This window comes from Eumetopias jubatus, unplaced genomic scaffold, assembly GCF_037043125.1.
Source record: "Eumetopias jubatus isolate StellerSeaLion01/CBP00866 unplaced genomic scaffold, mEumJub1_p1.0 scaffold_8, whole genome shotgun sequence".
Classification (NCBI taxonomy): Eukaryota; Metazoa; Chordata; class Mammalia; order Carnivora; family Otariidae; genus Eumetopias; species Eumetopias jubatus.
In genome coordinates this window covers 42,335,034-42,351,211 of record NW_028274814.1, presented here as the reverse complement: position 1 = coordinate 42,351,211, position 16,178 = coordinate 42,335,034, and the positions used below count along the sequence as shown (strand labels likewise).

The 16,178-nt window shown below is 40.2% G+C and overlaps 2 pseudogenes; one reads left to right on the top strand and one right to left on the bottom strand.

Moving 5' to 3' along the window:
- Nucleotides 1-4,555: 4,555 nt before the first annotated feature.
- LOC114222514 (UBA-like domain-containing protein 2 pseudogene) lies at nt 4,556-5,149 on the top strand (annotated as a pseudogene).
- A 1,414-nt stretch (nt 5,150-6,563) lies between these two features.
- On the bottom strand, nt 6,564-7,265 carry LOC114222513 (large ribosomal subunit protein eL6-like; annotated as a pseudogene).
- Between the last annotated feature and the right edge of the window lie 8,913 nt (nt 7,266-16,178).

Sequence of the window (16,178 nt, the reverse complement as noted above, 5' to 3'; positions counted from 1 at the left end):
AAAACACAAAAGACTCCACCCCAAAACTGCTAGAACTCATACAGGAATTCAGTAATGTGGGAGGATATGAAATCAATGCACAGAAATCAGTGGCATTCTTATACACCAACAAGAAGACAGAAGAGAGACAAATTAAGGAGTCAATCCCATTTACACTTGCACCCAAAACATAAGATACTTAGGAATAAATCTAACCAAAGAGGCAAAGGATCTGTACTCAGAAAACTATAAAATACTCATGAAAGAAATTGAGGAAGACACAAAGAAATGGAAAAACGTTCCATGCTCATGGATTGGAAGAACAAACATTGTGAAGCTGTCAATGTTACTTAGAGCAATCTACACATTCAATGCAATCCCCATCAAAATACCATCCACTTTTTTCAAAGAAATGGAACAAATAATCCTAAAATTTGTATGGAACCAGAAGAGACCGCGAATAGCCAGAGGAATCTTGAAAAAGAAAAGCAAAGCTGGCGGCGTCACAATTCCAGACTTTCAGCTCTATTACAAAGCTGTCATCATCAAGACAGTATGGTACTGGCACAAAAACAGACACATAGATCAATGGAACAGAATAGAGAGCCCAGAAATGTACCTTCAACTCAACTCTATGGTCAACTAATCTTTGACAAAGCAGGAAAGAATGTCCAGTGGAAAAAAGACAGTCTCTTCAACAAATGGTGTTGGGAAAATTGGACAGCCACATGCAAAAGAATGAAACTGGACCATTTCCTTACACCACACACAAAAATAGACTCCAAATGGTTGAAAGACCTCAATGTGAGACAGAAGTCCATCAAAATCCTAAAGGAGAACACAGGTAGCAACCTCTTCAACCTCAGCCGCAGCAACTTCTTCCTAGAAACATCGCCAAAGGCAAGGGAAGCAAGGGCAAAAATGAACTCTTGGGATTTCATCAAGATAAAAAGCTTTTGCACAGCAAAAGAAACAGTCCACAAAACCAAAAGACAACCGACAGAATGGGAGAAAATATTTGCAAATGACATATCAGATAAAGGGCTAGTATCCAAAATCTATAAAGAACTTATCCAACTCAACACCCAAAGAACAAATAATCCAATCAAGAAATGGGCAGAAGACATGAACAGACATTTTTCCAAAGAAGACATCCAAATGGCCAACAGACACATGAAACAGTGCTCAACATCACCCGGCATCAGGGAAATCCAAATCAAAACCTCAATGAGATACCACCTCACACCCGTCAGAATGGCTAGAATTAACAAGTCAGGAAACGACAGATGTTGGCGGGGATGTGGAGAAAGGGGAACCCTCCTACACTGTTGGTGGGAACGCAAGCTGGTGCAACCCCTCTGGAAAACAGTATGGAGGTTCCTCAAACAGTTGAAAATAGAGCTACCATACGATCCAGCAATTGCACTATTGGGTATTTTCCACAAATATACAAATGTAGGGATCTGTAGGGGTACATGCACCCCAATGTTTATAGCAGCAGTGTCCACAATAGCCAAACTGTGGAAAGAGCCAAGATGTCCATCGCCAGATGAATGGATAAAGAAGAAGTGGTATATATACACAATGGAATATTATGCAGCCATCAAAAGGAATGAGATCTTGCCATTTGCAACGACGTGGATAGAACTGGAGGGTGTTATGCTGAGTGAAATAAGTCAATCAGAGAAAGACATATATCATATGACCTCACTGACATGAGGAATTCTTAATCTCAGGAAACAAACTGAGGGTTTCTGGAGTGGTGGGGGGTGGGAGGGATGGGGTGGCTGGGTGATAGACATTGGGGAGGCTATGTGCCATGGTGAGCGCTGTGAATGGTGCAAGACTGTTGAATCACAGATCTGTACCTCTGAAACAAATAATGCAATATATGTTAAGAAAAAAAAAGAAGAAGAAGATAGCAGGAGGGGAAGAATGAAGGGGAGTAAATCAGAGGGGGAGACGAACCATGAGAGCCGATGGACTCTGAAAAACAAACTGAGGTTTCTAGAGGGGAGTGTGTTGGGGGGATGGGTTAGCCTGGTGATAGATATTAAAGAGGGCTCATTCTGTGTGGAGCACTGAGTGTTATGCACAATGAATCATGGAACACTACATTAAAAACTAATGATGTAATGTATGGTGATTAACATAACAATAAAAAAATTAAAAGAAAGAAAAATGTGCAACCCGTACCACCACAGTCAAGATACAGAACATTTCCTTTACCCAAAATGCTCTCCCACACCCTTTTGTAGTCAATTTCCACCCTTCCTGGCTCAGGGCACCACTAAGCTACTTTCTGTCATTACAGATTTTTTTTTTTTGGTCTATTGGAGCATTTCATTTAAAATATAGAATCATAAAGCATGAACTCTGTTGTGTAAATTAGCTTGAGCCCAGCAAATTGTTTTTGACATTCACCCATGTTAATGCATAGAACAGTTCTACCTTTTTATTGTTCAATAGTTTTCCTTCATACAGATATACCAGTTCATTAATCATTCTCGTGTTGATGTACATTTGAGTTGTTTCCAGTTGAGATAATTATGCATAAATCTGTGATGAATTTCCACATAAAAGTTTACAGTTTTCACGTACAAACTGATAGGTTTTTGTACAGATTATGTTTTCATTTCTCATGGGTAAAGATGTCTGAGAGAAATTGCTGAGTTGAAAAATAAATGTGTCTTTAACTTTGTAAGAACCATCAATTGATGGTATAATTTACATTCCCACCAGCAAGGTTTGAGAGTCCTAAGTTGTCCCACATCCTCACCACCGCTTGACATTATGACACTTTTCAATTTTACCATTCTAGTGGATGTGAAGTGGTATCTCACTTTGGTTTAATTTATCCTTCCCTGATGAATAATGATGTAAAACATCTTTTCATGTGCTGACTATTTTTCTATTTCTTTTATGAAGAGTCTGTTCAAATCTTTTGCTCATTTAGGTTGTTTATCTTATATTGATCCATGAGAATTCCTTATATATTTTGAATACTAGTCCTTTCTCAGATGTATGTATTGCAAATATTTTCTCCCATTGGTGTGGCTTAGCTTTTCATTTTCTTAACACTGTTTTGAAGATAGAAGTTTTTAATTTAAGTGAAGTATAGTTTAAACGTATTTTCTTTTATTGATACTGCTTTTGGTGTTATGATTAAGAAAACCAAAGTCACAAATGTTTTTTCATATGTTTTCTTCTAAAAGTTTTATAGTGTTAAATTTTACATTTAGGTCTATTTTGAGGTAGTTTTTATATATGGTATGAGGTGTGGATCAAAGTAGTTGCAATAACAAATTACTATATATTTAGTAGCTTAAAACAACACAAACTTACTATCTTACAGTTCTGTAGATTCAAAGCCCAACAAGGGTCTCACTGGGCTAAAATCAAGATGTCAGCAGGGCTGCATTCTTTTCTGGAGGATCTACAGAAGAATCTATTTCCTTGCCTCTCTAACTTCAAAAGGCCACCCACATTCCTTAGTTTGTGATCTACTCTCTCCATCTTTAAAGCCAGCAACGTTGCATTGCACTGTGTCTTCCTTTTGTGGTCACATCACCCTCTGACTCTGTTCTGCCTCTCTTTCCATGTTTAAGGACACTTGTCATTACATTGGGCCAACCTGAATAACCTAGGATAATCTCCCCCAACTCCTCAAATCTTTCACTCAGTCCCTTTTGCCATGGAAGATAACATATTCCCAGGTTCTAGGGATTAGAGCATGGACATCTTTGGGGTGAGGGTTATTATTCTGCCTACTACACTTATGAATTGTTCCAGTACCATTTGTTGAATTACCTTAGCATCTTTGCTGAAGTCAGTTTTTACACATGTGTGAATCTATTTCTGGACTCTATTCAGTTCCACTGATCTCTATATCTGTCTTAAGCCATACCATAATTTTTTGATTTCTGCAGCTTAATAGAAATCTTGAAATCAGATAGCGTAAGTTTTCCAACTTTGTTCTCTTTCCAAAAAAATGTTTGGCCATTCTATGACTTTAATATTTCCTCTAAATTTTGGAAGCAAATCATCAATTTCTATTAAAAAGCCCTCCTGGTTTTTGTTTTTTTGAACAGTTTTATTGAGGTATAATTTGCATACCATAAAAATTTATTCATTGTAATATAAAACTCCAAGAGTTTCAGTAATTTGCAGAGTTATACAACCAACACCACAACTCAATTTTAGAACATTTCCATCATCCCAAAAGGATCTCTTGTCCATTTGCTAACTCTCTTTTTCCACCCCTAGCCTCAGAAAATGACTAATCTGCTTCTGTCTCTATGGATTTGCCTTTTAGGGACATTTCTGGTAAATAGAATCATACAATATGTAATCTTTTTTCATCTGGCTTCTTTCATGTAGCATGTTTTTGAGGTTCTTCTATCTTATACCATGTATCAGTACTCTGTAACAATTTATTGCCAAAAAGTATTCCATCTTAAGAATATATGCATTTTGGACTCACCAGGCGGGCGGCGGGCGGCGGGCGGCGAGGGTCGGGAGGCTGTGGGCGGGCAGCTGCGAGCACGAGCCGAGGGCTCGCACGGCGGCCAGAGCCATGTCGGTGAACATGGACGAGCTGCGGCACCAGGTCATGATCAACCAGTTCGTGCTGGCCGCGGACTGCGCGGCCGACCAGGCAAAGCAGCTGCTGCAGGCGGCCCACTGGCAGTTCGAGACCGCCCTGAGCACGTTTTTCCAAGAAACCAACGTTCCCAACAGCCACCACCACGACCAGATGCATATGTGCACCCCAAGCAACACACCTGCCACACCGCCCAACTTCCCTGACGCACTGGCCATGTTCTCCAAGCTTCGTGCCTCCGAGGGCTTGCAGGGCAACAATAGTCCCATGACGGCCATGGCCTGCTCCCCCCCTGCAAGCTTCAGCCCCTTCTGGGTCTCGTCCCCACCCAGCCGCCAGGCCGCCTGGATCCCGCCCTCCTCCCCCACGGCCCACAGCTTCCACCACCTCCACCACCCACAGCCCACGTGGACCTCAGCAGAAAGCCATGGCTGTCATGGATGGCCAGAGATGAGACTGGATGCTGCCGGGCACTGGGCTGGAGCTGGGGGCGGGGGGGCAGTCCAGGGTCGTGGGGACACAGGAGGGCGGGGGTGGGGGGAGTCGGGGCGGGTGGGGGTTTCCTGAAGATCACACTGGAAGATTTTATAAAATAATTTTTGTGGGTTGGGGGGGATAGTAAACTTCCTGAGCCACTTGGGTCCTTCAGGAGTTTCTCTTCAGACAAGTTTTTTTCTCTTTTTAATATATAAATATAATATATATGAAAATATAAATATAACTAATGTATGTGAGAATGGGGCTGGCTGACCAAGGTGTTGGGGTCAGCAGGGAAGGGCCAGAGCGTCCCCTTGGGCCAGCACACCTTCCCTCCACCCCTCGTTCCAGAGCAGGTGCTTGGAAGCCAGGTGGGGTGATCCTGTAGTCATTAGGGGTCTGCTAGCTGCCTCTCGGAGGTCATGCCTTCGGGAATCAAGAGGACCACCGTGGGATCCATCAAGGAGTTTCACAGCAGGGGCTCCCTGAAGCGCCCGTCGGCCGAAGGTGTGGAGGCCCCTTGCCATCACGAGCTCTCCCTAACCGGACTTCCGTGGCTGGCTCCTCAGGGGCCCTGAAGCTCCGGGTCTCTTCTGGTGTCACCCGTCGCCAGCCAGATGTGCGGGGCTTGTGCAGAACTAAAGAGCCGGCTTGGGCCAGAGACTCAGGCTCTGCCTAGCAGGGGTCCTGATCCTCCTCGGCCACCCTGCCTCTCCCACTGGGTGTCCCACCCGACAGAGTGGAGAGCTTGCCTTGGGTTTACTTCCCAAATCAATCATCTCACCAGGGTGAAATTTTAGTTTAAAAACTTAAAAGAGACTTTTCTAACTTCCCTAAAAAAAAAAAAAAAGAATATATGCATTTTGTTTATGCATTCACCAGTTTGATGGACATTTGATGGTTTCCAGTTTGGGGTAACTATGAATGAGTTATGAACATTCATGTATAAATCTTTGTATAGACCTATATTTTTATTTCTCTTTATCTTTTTGAGCATTTTTGCTCAAAGCTGTTTTTGGGGGCTGCATCATTTTACATTCCCACCAGTAGTATATGAGGGAACCAGTTTTTCCATAATCTTACAAACCCTTGTTTTTGTCTCTTTATTATTACAGAGTCATCCTGGTGGGTGTGAAAGGGTATTTCTTTGTAGTTTTAATTTGCATTTCCCTAATACTAATGATTTTGAGCATCTTTTCATTTGTTTATTGGCTATTCATGTATCTTCTTTGGCAATATGTCTATTAAAATATTTTGCCCATTTTTTAGTTGGGTTATCTGCCTTCTTATAATTGAGTTGTAAGAGGTCTTTATATATTCTGGATATAAGTTCTTTATCAGATATATGATTTGCAAATATTTTTCCCAGTTTGTGGTTTCTTTTACTTTCTGTAAAATAAAGCACACTTTTAATTTTGATGAAGTCCAATTTATCCGTTTTTAAATTTTTTATTTTATTTACTTTTTTGAAATGAATCATTTAATTAGGTTCTTTGTAAGAAATTTAGAACACCAATTTGTGAGGATAAACTCCATTTTTGAGACAAAACACACAGCGGAGGTAGCCCTAAAGCTAAGAAAGAGCTTTGATTTTTGGCAGCATTTATAAGTCCACAGCTTTCTGATCAACCTTGAGCTGCTCTGTAGTCCCATATTTCTCTTTTTCTGTGTGGAAGATCTCACCTTTACACAGTTTCTTCTTCCTGAAGTAAGCATCAGTAAGATGTTTTGGGATTTTCACACAGTTGATAACTGTTTTGGTGGAGGTGGCAATGACAAATTTCTGGTGTGTTCTACGCAGAGAAACTCAACTGAGGGCCAGCGGTCCAGTCACAAGCAGCAAGTGACTGCTCAGTTGCTTCAGGAAAACCACCATCTTGCCTCTGTGGTGCCCAGTGAGGATGATCAAAATGGTGCCAGGAGTGATGCTAGCTCGCAGTCTTCTCACAAGCTAACTGAAAGGATTTTTGCTTTTTGTTTTTTTAAGATTTTATTTATTTATTTGAGAGAGAGCACAGAGGGAGAGGGAGAAGCAGGCTGAGCAGGAAGCCCGACACAGGACTTAATCCCATGACCCTGGGATCACGACCAGAGCCAAAGGCAGATGCTTAACTGACTGAGCCACCCAAGCACCCTGACTGAAAGGTTTTTTGCCATGACTCAATAGCTTTTGAGGCACATCTTCAGTAGGATAATACCTAGGCATTTTGATAAGTTTAACCACTCGGGTACCACCATTCTTGTCACCACCAACTGGTTTTGTGACAGTAGCAATAACCTTCTCCTTCTTTTTCTTATCAACCATGGATTGAGCTGCTGAATACTTCCTCTTGTACATGGCCTTTCTGGAATACATAGCTAACCAGGAATATCTGCCAATTCCTCTGACTAGGGCAGGGCTTTGGCTGCGGTGGGGCTTCTGCTTCTTTGGCGTTTTAGCCTGGAGTTTACTGTTCTTAACTTTGCCACCAGCATCAGGCTCCTCTTTTTTTTTTTTTTTTTTAAGATTTATCTATTTATTTGAGAGAGCAGGGAAGGGCATAGGGAAAGGGAGCATGGGAATCCTTAGGCAGACACCCCGCTGAGTGCGGAGCCCTCTGCAGGGCTCCATCCCACAACCCTGAGCCAAAATCAAGAGTCGGTCATTTAACCAACTGAGCCACCCAGATGCCCCCAGCATCACACTTTTTGACTTCCGGTTTTTTCTCTTTAGTATCCAGCTTCTGATTTTTCACCTGCCATCTTTCAAGATGGGAAAGAGCCAATTTATCAATTTTTTAAGTCAATTATTGTGTATGGTGTGGAGGTAAAGACTTAAATCCATGTTCTTATGTATGGACATCCCGTTCTCTTCAAAACCATTTGTTGAAAATGTAGCTCTTTGCCCCATTGAATACCTTGGCAGTTTTGCCTAAATCAACTTACTATAAATGTGCAAGGTTATTTCTAGACTCTCAATCTGTTCTATTGATCTGTATTTCTATCCTTATGCAAAAGATTTATAAAAAACTTACTGGAAAGTTAATTTTAATAATCAAAATGGTAAGTTTTAAAATCAAGAAACCCTCCATTTTGTTCTTTCTCAAAAAATGGATAATGTAGATTTATTATTCCAGTACTGTATTATTTTTGGTGTTATTATAAGTGGAATTATTTTCTTGATTTCATTTTCAGGTTGTTTCTTGTTAGTACATAGAAATAAAATTGATTTTAATACATTGGTGTTGCAGTCAATGACCTTATCAAACTCATTTGTTAGTTTTAATAATGTTTTTGTTGTTAACTTCTTGGAAATTTCTATCTACAATATAATGTCATCTGCAAATAAGGACTATTTTACCTCTTCCTTTCCACTTGGTTGCCTTCTACTTTCTCTTGTCTAATTGCACTGGTTAGAACCTCCACTACAATTTTGAATAGAAGTGAGAAAAGAAACATCTTTCCCTTGTTCAATAATTTAGGGAGAAAGCATTTAGCCTTTGCTATTAAATATAAGGTTAGCATAGATTTTTCATAGATGTCCCTTGTCAAGTTGAAGAAGTTCCAGTTTATCCTTGATTTTCTGAGTTTTTATCAGAAATGGGTATTGAATTTGAGAAATATTTTTTCTGCTTCTGTTGAGATATTTATAATCTTTTTCAGTTTGTTAAATGGTGAATTCCACTGATTGATTTTTTTCATTTTTTATTTTATTTTATTATGTTATGTTATTCACCCTACATTACATCATTAGTTTTTTTTTTAAAGATTTTATTTATTTATTTGAGAGAGAGAATGAGAGATAGAGAGCACGAGAGGGAAGAGGGTCAGAGGGAGAAGCAGACTCCCCGCAGAGCAGGGAGCCCGACATGGGACTCGATCCCGGGACTCCAGGATCATGACCCGAGCTGAAGGCAGTCGCTTAACCAACTGAGCCACCCAGGCGCCCACATCATTAGTTTTTGATGTAGTGGTCCATGATTCATTCTTTGAATATAACATCCAGTGCTCCATTCAATACATACCCTCTTTAATACCCATCACCAGGCTAACCCATCCCCCCACCTCCCTCCCCTCTAGAACCTCAGTTTGTTTCTCAGAGTCCATCGTCTCTCATGGCTCATCTCCCCCTCCAATTCCCTACCCCCTTCATTTTTCCCTTCCCAATATCTTCTTTTTTTTTTTTTTTTAACATATAATGTATAATTTGTTTCAGAGGTACAGGTCTGTGATTCAACATCCCTACACAATTCACAGCGCTCACCATAGCACATACCCTCCCCAATGTCTATCACCCAGCCACCCCATCCCTCCGACCCCCCACCACTCCAGCAAACCTCAGTTTGTTTCCTGAGATTAAGAATTCCTCATATCAGTGAGATCATATGATACATGTCTTTCTCTGATTGACTTATTTTGCTCAGCATAATAAACTCCTGTTCCATCCACGTTGTTGCAAATGGCAAGATTTCATTCCTTTTGATGGCTGCATAATATTCCATGGTATATATATACCACATCTTCTTTTTCCATTCATCTGTCAATGAACATCTTGGCTCTTTCCATAGTTTGGCCATTGTGCACATTGCTGCTATAAACATCAGGGTGCATGCACGTACCCCTTCGGATCACTACATTTGTTTTTGTTTTTTTTTTTTAGTTTTTTTTATTATGTTATGTAAATCACCATACATTACATCATTAGTTTTTGATGTAGTGTTCCATGATTCATTGTTTGCATATAACACCCAGTGCTCCATGCAGAACATGCCCTCTTTAATATCCATCACCAGGCTAACCCATCCTCCCACCCTATTACCCTCTAGAACCCTCAATTTGTTTTTCAGAGTCCATAGTCTCTCATGATTCATCTCGCCCTCCGATTTCCCCCCCTTCATTCTTCCCCTCCCACTACCTTCATCTTCTTCTTCTTTTTTAACATATAATGTATTATTTGCTTCAGAGGTACAGATCTGTGATTCAACAGTCTTGCACAATTCACAGCGCTCACCATAGCACATACCCTCCACAATGTCTATCACCCAGCCGCCCCATCCCTCCCACCCCCACCACTCCAGCAACCCTCAGTTTGTTTCCTGAGATTAAGAATTCCTCATATCAGTGAGGTCATATGATACATGTCTTTCTCTGATTGACTTATTTCATTCAGCATAATATCCGCCAGTTCCATCCACATTGTTGCAAATGGCAAGATTTCATTCTTTTTGATGGCTGCATAATATTCCATTATATATATATAAGACATCTTCTTTATCCATTCATCCATCAATGGACATCTTGGCTCATTCCACAGTTTGGCTATTGTGGACATTGCTGCTACAAACATTGGGGTGCACGCACCCCTTCGGATGCCTACGTTTGTATCTTTGTGGTAAATACCCAGTAGTACAATTGCTGGATCATATGGTAGCTCTATTTTCAACTGTTTGAGGAACCTCCATACTGTTTTCCAGAGGGGTTGCACCAGCTTGCATTCCCACCAACAGTGTAAGAGGGTTCCTCTTTCTCTGCATCCCCGCCAACATCTGTCATTTCCTGACTTGTTAATTCTAGCCATTCTGACTGGTGTGAGGTGGATTCTCATTGAGGTTTTGATTTGGATTTCCCTGATGCCGAGCGATGTTGAGCACTTTTTCATGTGTCTGTTGGCCATTCGGATGTCTTCTTTGGAAAAATGTCTGTTCATCTCTTCTGATTTCTTGATTGGATTATTTGTTCTTTGGGTGTTGAGTTTAAGAAGTTCTTTATAGATTTTGGATACTAGCCCTTTATCTGATATGTCATTTGCAAATATCTTCTGCTATTCTGTCAGTTGTCTTTTGGTTTTGTTGACTGTTTCTTTTACTGTGCAAAAGCTTTTAATCTTGATGAAGTCCCAATAGTTCATTTTTGCCCCTGCTTCCCTTGCCTTTGGCGATGTTTCTAGGAAGAAGTTGCTGCGGCTGAGGTCGAAGAGGTTGCTGCCTGTGTTCTCCTTTAGGATTTTGATGGACTCCTGCCTCACATTTAGGTATTTCAACCATTTTGAGTCTATTTTTGTGTGTGGTGTAAGGAAATGGTCCAGTTTCATTCTTCTGCATGTGGCTGTCCAATGTTCCCAACACCATTTGTTGAAGAGACTGTCTTTTTTCCATTGGACATTCTTTCCTGCTTTGTCAAAGATTAGTTGACCACAGAGTTGAGGGTCCATTTCTGGGCTCTCTATTCTGTTCCATTGATCTATGTGTCTGTTTTTGTGTCAGTACCATACTGTCTTGGTGATGACAGCTTTGTAATAGAGCTTGAAGTCCAGAGCTGTGATGCCACCAGCTTTGCTTTTCTTTTTCAACAATCCTCTGACTATTCAGGGTCTTTTCTGGTTCCATACAAATTTTAAGATTATTTGTTCCATTTCTTTGAAAAAAGTGGATGGTATTTTGATGGGTTTGCATTGAATGTGTAGATTGCTCTAGGTAGCACTGACATCTTCACAATGTTTGTTCTTCCAATCCATGAGCATGGAATGTTTTTCCATTTCTTTGTGTCTTCCTCAATTTCTTCCCTGAGTATTTTATTGTTTTCTGAGTACAGATCCTTTGCCTCTTTGGTCAGATTTATTCCTAGGTATCTTATGGTTTTGGGGCAAATGGAAATGGGATCGACTCCTTAATTTCTCTTTTTTCTGTCGTGTGTTGGTGTATAGGAATGCCACAGACTTCTGTGCATTGATTTTATATCCTGTTACTTTACTGAATTCCTGTATCAGATCTAGCAGTTTTGGAGTGGAGTCTTTTGGGTTTTCCACATACAGTATCATATCATCTGCAAAGAGAGAGTTTGACTTCTTCTTTGCCAATTCAGATGCCTTTTATTTCTTTTTGTTGTCTGCTTGCTGTTGCTAGGACTTCTAGTACTATGTTGAATAGCAGTGGTGATAGTGGACATCCCTGCTGTGTTCCTGACCTTAGGGGAAAAGATCTCAGTTTTTCCCCATTGAGAATGATATTTGCTTTGGGTTTTTCATAGATGGCATTTATGATATTGAGGTATGTACCCTCTATCCCTATACTCTGAAGAGTTTTGATCAAGAAAGGATGCTGTACTTTGTCAAATGCTTTTTCTGCATCTATAGAGAGGATCATATGATTCTTGTTCTTTCTTTTGTTAATGTATTGTATCACGTTGATTGATTTGTGGATTTTGAACCAACCTTGCAGCCCAGGGATAAATCCCACTTGGTCGTGGTGAATAATCCTTTTAATGTACTGTTGGATCCTATTCGCTAGTATTTTGGTGAGAATTTTTGCATCCATGTTCATCAAGGATATTGGTCTGTAATTCTCCTTTTTGATGGGGTCCTTGTCTGGTTTGGGGGATCAAGGTAATGGTGGCCTCATAAAACGAGTTTGGAAGTTTTCCTTCCATTTCTATTTTTTGGAACAGTTTCAGAAGGATAGGTATTAATTCTTCTTTAAATGTTTGGTAGAATTCCCCTGGGAAGCCATCTGGCCCTGGGCTCTTGTTTGTTGGGAGATTTTTGATGACTGCTTTAATTTCCTTAGTGGTTATAGGTCTGTTCAGGTTTTCTATTTCTTCCTGGTTCAGTTTTGGTAGTTTATACATCTCTAGGAATGCATCCATTTCTTCCAGATTATCTAATTTGCTGGCATAGAGTTGCTCATCATATGTTCTTATAATTGTATTTCTTTGGTGCTGGTTGTGATCTCTCCTCTTTCATTCATGATTTTATTAATTTTGGTCATTTCTCTTTTCTTTTTGATAAGTCTGGCCAGGGATTTATCAATCTTGTTAATTTTTTCAAAGAACCAGCTCCTAGTTTCGTTGAACTGTTCTACTGTTCTTTTGGTTTCTATTTCATTGATTTCTGCTCTGATCTTGATTATTTCTCTTCTCCTGCTGGGTTTAGGCTTTCTTTGCTGTTCTTTCTCCAGCTCCTTTAGGTGTAGGGTTAGGTTGTGTATTTGAGACCTTTCTTGTTTCTTGAGAAAGGCTTGTATTGCTATATACTTTCCTCTTAGGACTGCCCTTGCTGCATCCCAAAGATTTTGAACAGTTGTGTTTTCATTTTCATTGGTTTCCATGAATTTTTTTAATTCTTTAATTTCCTGGTTGACCCATTCGTTCTTTAGTAAGATGCTCTTTAGCCTCCATGTATTTGAGTTCTTTCCGACTTTCCTCTTGTGATTGAGTTCTAGTTTCAAAGCATTGTGATCCGAAAATATGCAGGGAATTATCCCAGTTTTGGTACCGGTTGAGACCTGATTAGAGACCTAGGATGTGATCAATTCTGGAGAGTGTTCCATGGGCACTATAGAAGAATGTGTATTCTGTTGCTTTCGGGTGGAATGTTCTGAATATATCTGTGAAGTCCATTTGGTCCAGTGTGTCATTTAAAGTCTTTACTTCCTTGTTGATCTTTTGCTTAGATGATCTGTCCATTTCAGTGAGGGGGGTGTTAAAGTCCCCCACTATTATTGTATTGTTGTCAATGTGTTTCTTTGCTTTTGTTATTAATTGCCTTATATAATTGGCTGCTCCCATGTTAGTGGCATAGATATTGACAATTGTTAGATCTTCATGTTGGATAGACCCTTTAAGTAGGATATAGTGTCCTTCCTCATCTCTTATTATAGTCTTTGGTTTAAAATCTAATTTGTCTGATATAAGAATTGCCACCCCAGCTTTCTTTTGTTGTCCATTAGCATGGTAAATTGTTTCCCACCCCCTGACTTTCAATGCGGGGGTGTCTTTGGGTCTAAAATGAGTCTCTTGCAGACAGCATATCGATGGGTCTTGTTTTTTAATCCAATCTGATAGCTTGTGTCTTTTGAAAGGGGCACTTGGCCCATTTACATTCAGGGTAACTATTGAAGATATGAATTTAGTGCCATTGTGTTGCCTGTAAGGTGACTGTAACTGTATATTGTCTGTGTTCCTTTCTGGTCTATGTTACTTTTAGGCTCTCTCTTTGTTTAGAGGACCCCTTTCAATATTTTTGTAGGGCTAGTTTCGTGTTTGCAAATTGCTTTAGTTTGTGTCTATCCTGGAAGCTTTTTATCTCTTTCTATTTTCAATGACAGCCTAGCCGGATATAGTATTCTTGACTGCATATTTTTCTCTTTTAGTGCTCTGACTATATCATGCCAGTCCTTTCTGGCCTGCCAGGTCTCTGTGGATAGGTCTGTTGCCAATCTAATGTTTCTACCATTGTAGGTTACAGATCTCTTCTCCCGAGCTGCTTTCAGGATTTTCTCTTTGTCTCTGAGACTCATAAGTTTTACTATTAGATGTTGGGGTGTTGACCTCTTTTTATTGATTTTGAGGGGAGTTCTCTGTGCCTCTTGGATTTTGATGCCTGTTTCCTTCCCCAAATTCAGGAAGTTCTCTGCTATTATTTGCTCCAATATACCTTCTGTCCCTCTCTCTCTTTCTTCTTCTTCTGGGATCCCAATTATTCTAATAGTGTTTTGTCTTATGATATCACCTATCTCTTGAATTCTGCCCTCGTGATCCAGTAGTTGTTTATCTCTCTTTTTCTCAGCTTCTTTATTTTCCATCATTTGGTCTTCTAGATCACTAATTCTCTCTTCTGCCTCATTTATCCTAGCAGTTAGAGCCTCCTTTTTTGATTGCACCTCATTAATAGCCTTTTTGGTTTCGACTTGGTTAGATTTTAGTTCTTTTATTTCTCCAGAAAGGGTTTCTCTAATAACTTCCATGCTTTATTCAAGCCCAGCTATTATCTTTAAAATTGTCATTCTGAACTCTAGTTCCAACATCTTATTAATGTTGTATTGATTAGGTCCCTGGCAGTTGGTACTGCCTCTTGTTCTTTTTTTTTTGTTGAGGTGATTTTTTTCCATCTTGTCATTTTGCCCAGAGGAGAATAGATGAATGAGAGAACAAAATGTTAACAGGGTAACAACGACCCCAGAAACATATATGCTAAACAAATCAGAAGAGACCTGAAACCGGGAGAAAAGAAAGGGAAAGAAAGAAAAAAGAAAAAGATTAAAAAAAGAAAAGAATATGATCAAATATGATCAGGCTGGCGAATAGATCAGTGCCACACACTAGATTTTGGGAGTATTTTGGTCTGTTAGAAGAAAGTGCCTCCCAAAATTTTAAAGAAAGAAAAGCTTATATATGTAGAAAAATAAGGGTAAATACGTTGAAGGGACATAATATGAGTGTAAAGATGAAAATTATAAAGGATTTTATAAAAGGAGTTGATAAGATAATAAGTTGGTTGAAAAAAGAAAGAAGAGAAATTAAAAAAAATAAAAAGGGAGAGAATGTGATCAGGCAGGAGACCAGAACAAAGCCATACACTAGAGATTTAGGGTATATTTTGGTCTGTTAGAAGAAACTGTATCCCAAAATTTTAAAGAGAGAACAACTTATATATATACCAAAAATAAGGTTAACTACTATGAAGGGATAGAATATGACTCTAAAAATGAAAAATAAAAAAGATTTTTTAAAAAGAGATTGATAAGATGTTGGTTGAAAAAGGGAAAAAGAAAAATTAAAAAAAAGAAAAAAGAAATTTAAAAAATTAACTTTGAAAGATTAAAGTATCATGGGAAAAAAGCCGTGAATTCTATGTACAGTATTCCCCTAGCGCTGGAGTTCTGCTGTTCTCATTGATCGGTAAACTTGGTCTTGGCTGGCTGTTCCTGCTGATCTTCTGGGGGAGGGGCCTGTTGCTGTGGTTCCCAAATGTCTTTGCGGGAGGCGGAATTGCCCTGCCCTTGCCGGTCCGGGCTAAGTAATCCACTCGGGGTTTGCACTCGTGAAGTTTTGTTCCCTGCAAGCTTTCCATTCGGCTTTGGAGGATGAGAGTGAAAATGGCAGTCTCCCAATCTCCACCCTGGAGGAGCCGAGAACTCGAGGCCCCACTCCTCCTCAGTGCACCCCCAGAGAAAAGCAGTCAGTCACTCCCATCTCCCTGGTCTCCAGCCGCAATCCGTGCTCACCCAGCCTGTGACCGAGCGTTTCTATCTCTGGCACCTGGCCCTGTGTGGAGTCTCCAAACCCAGCAGATCCCTGCGGTGCGCTCCCGCGCCGCTCCTCCCAGGGGAGGAAGGGGAGTCTCCCTGGAGCTGCTGCTTGTTGG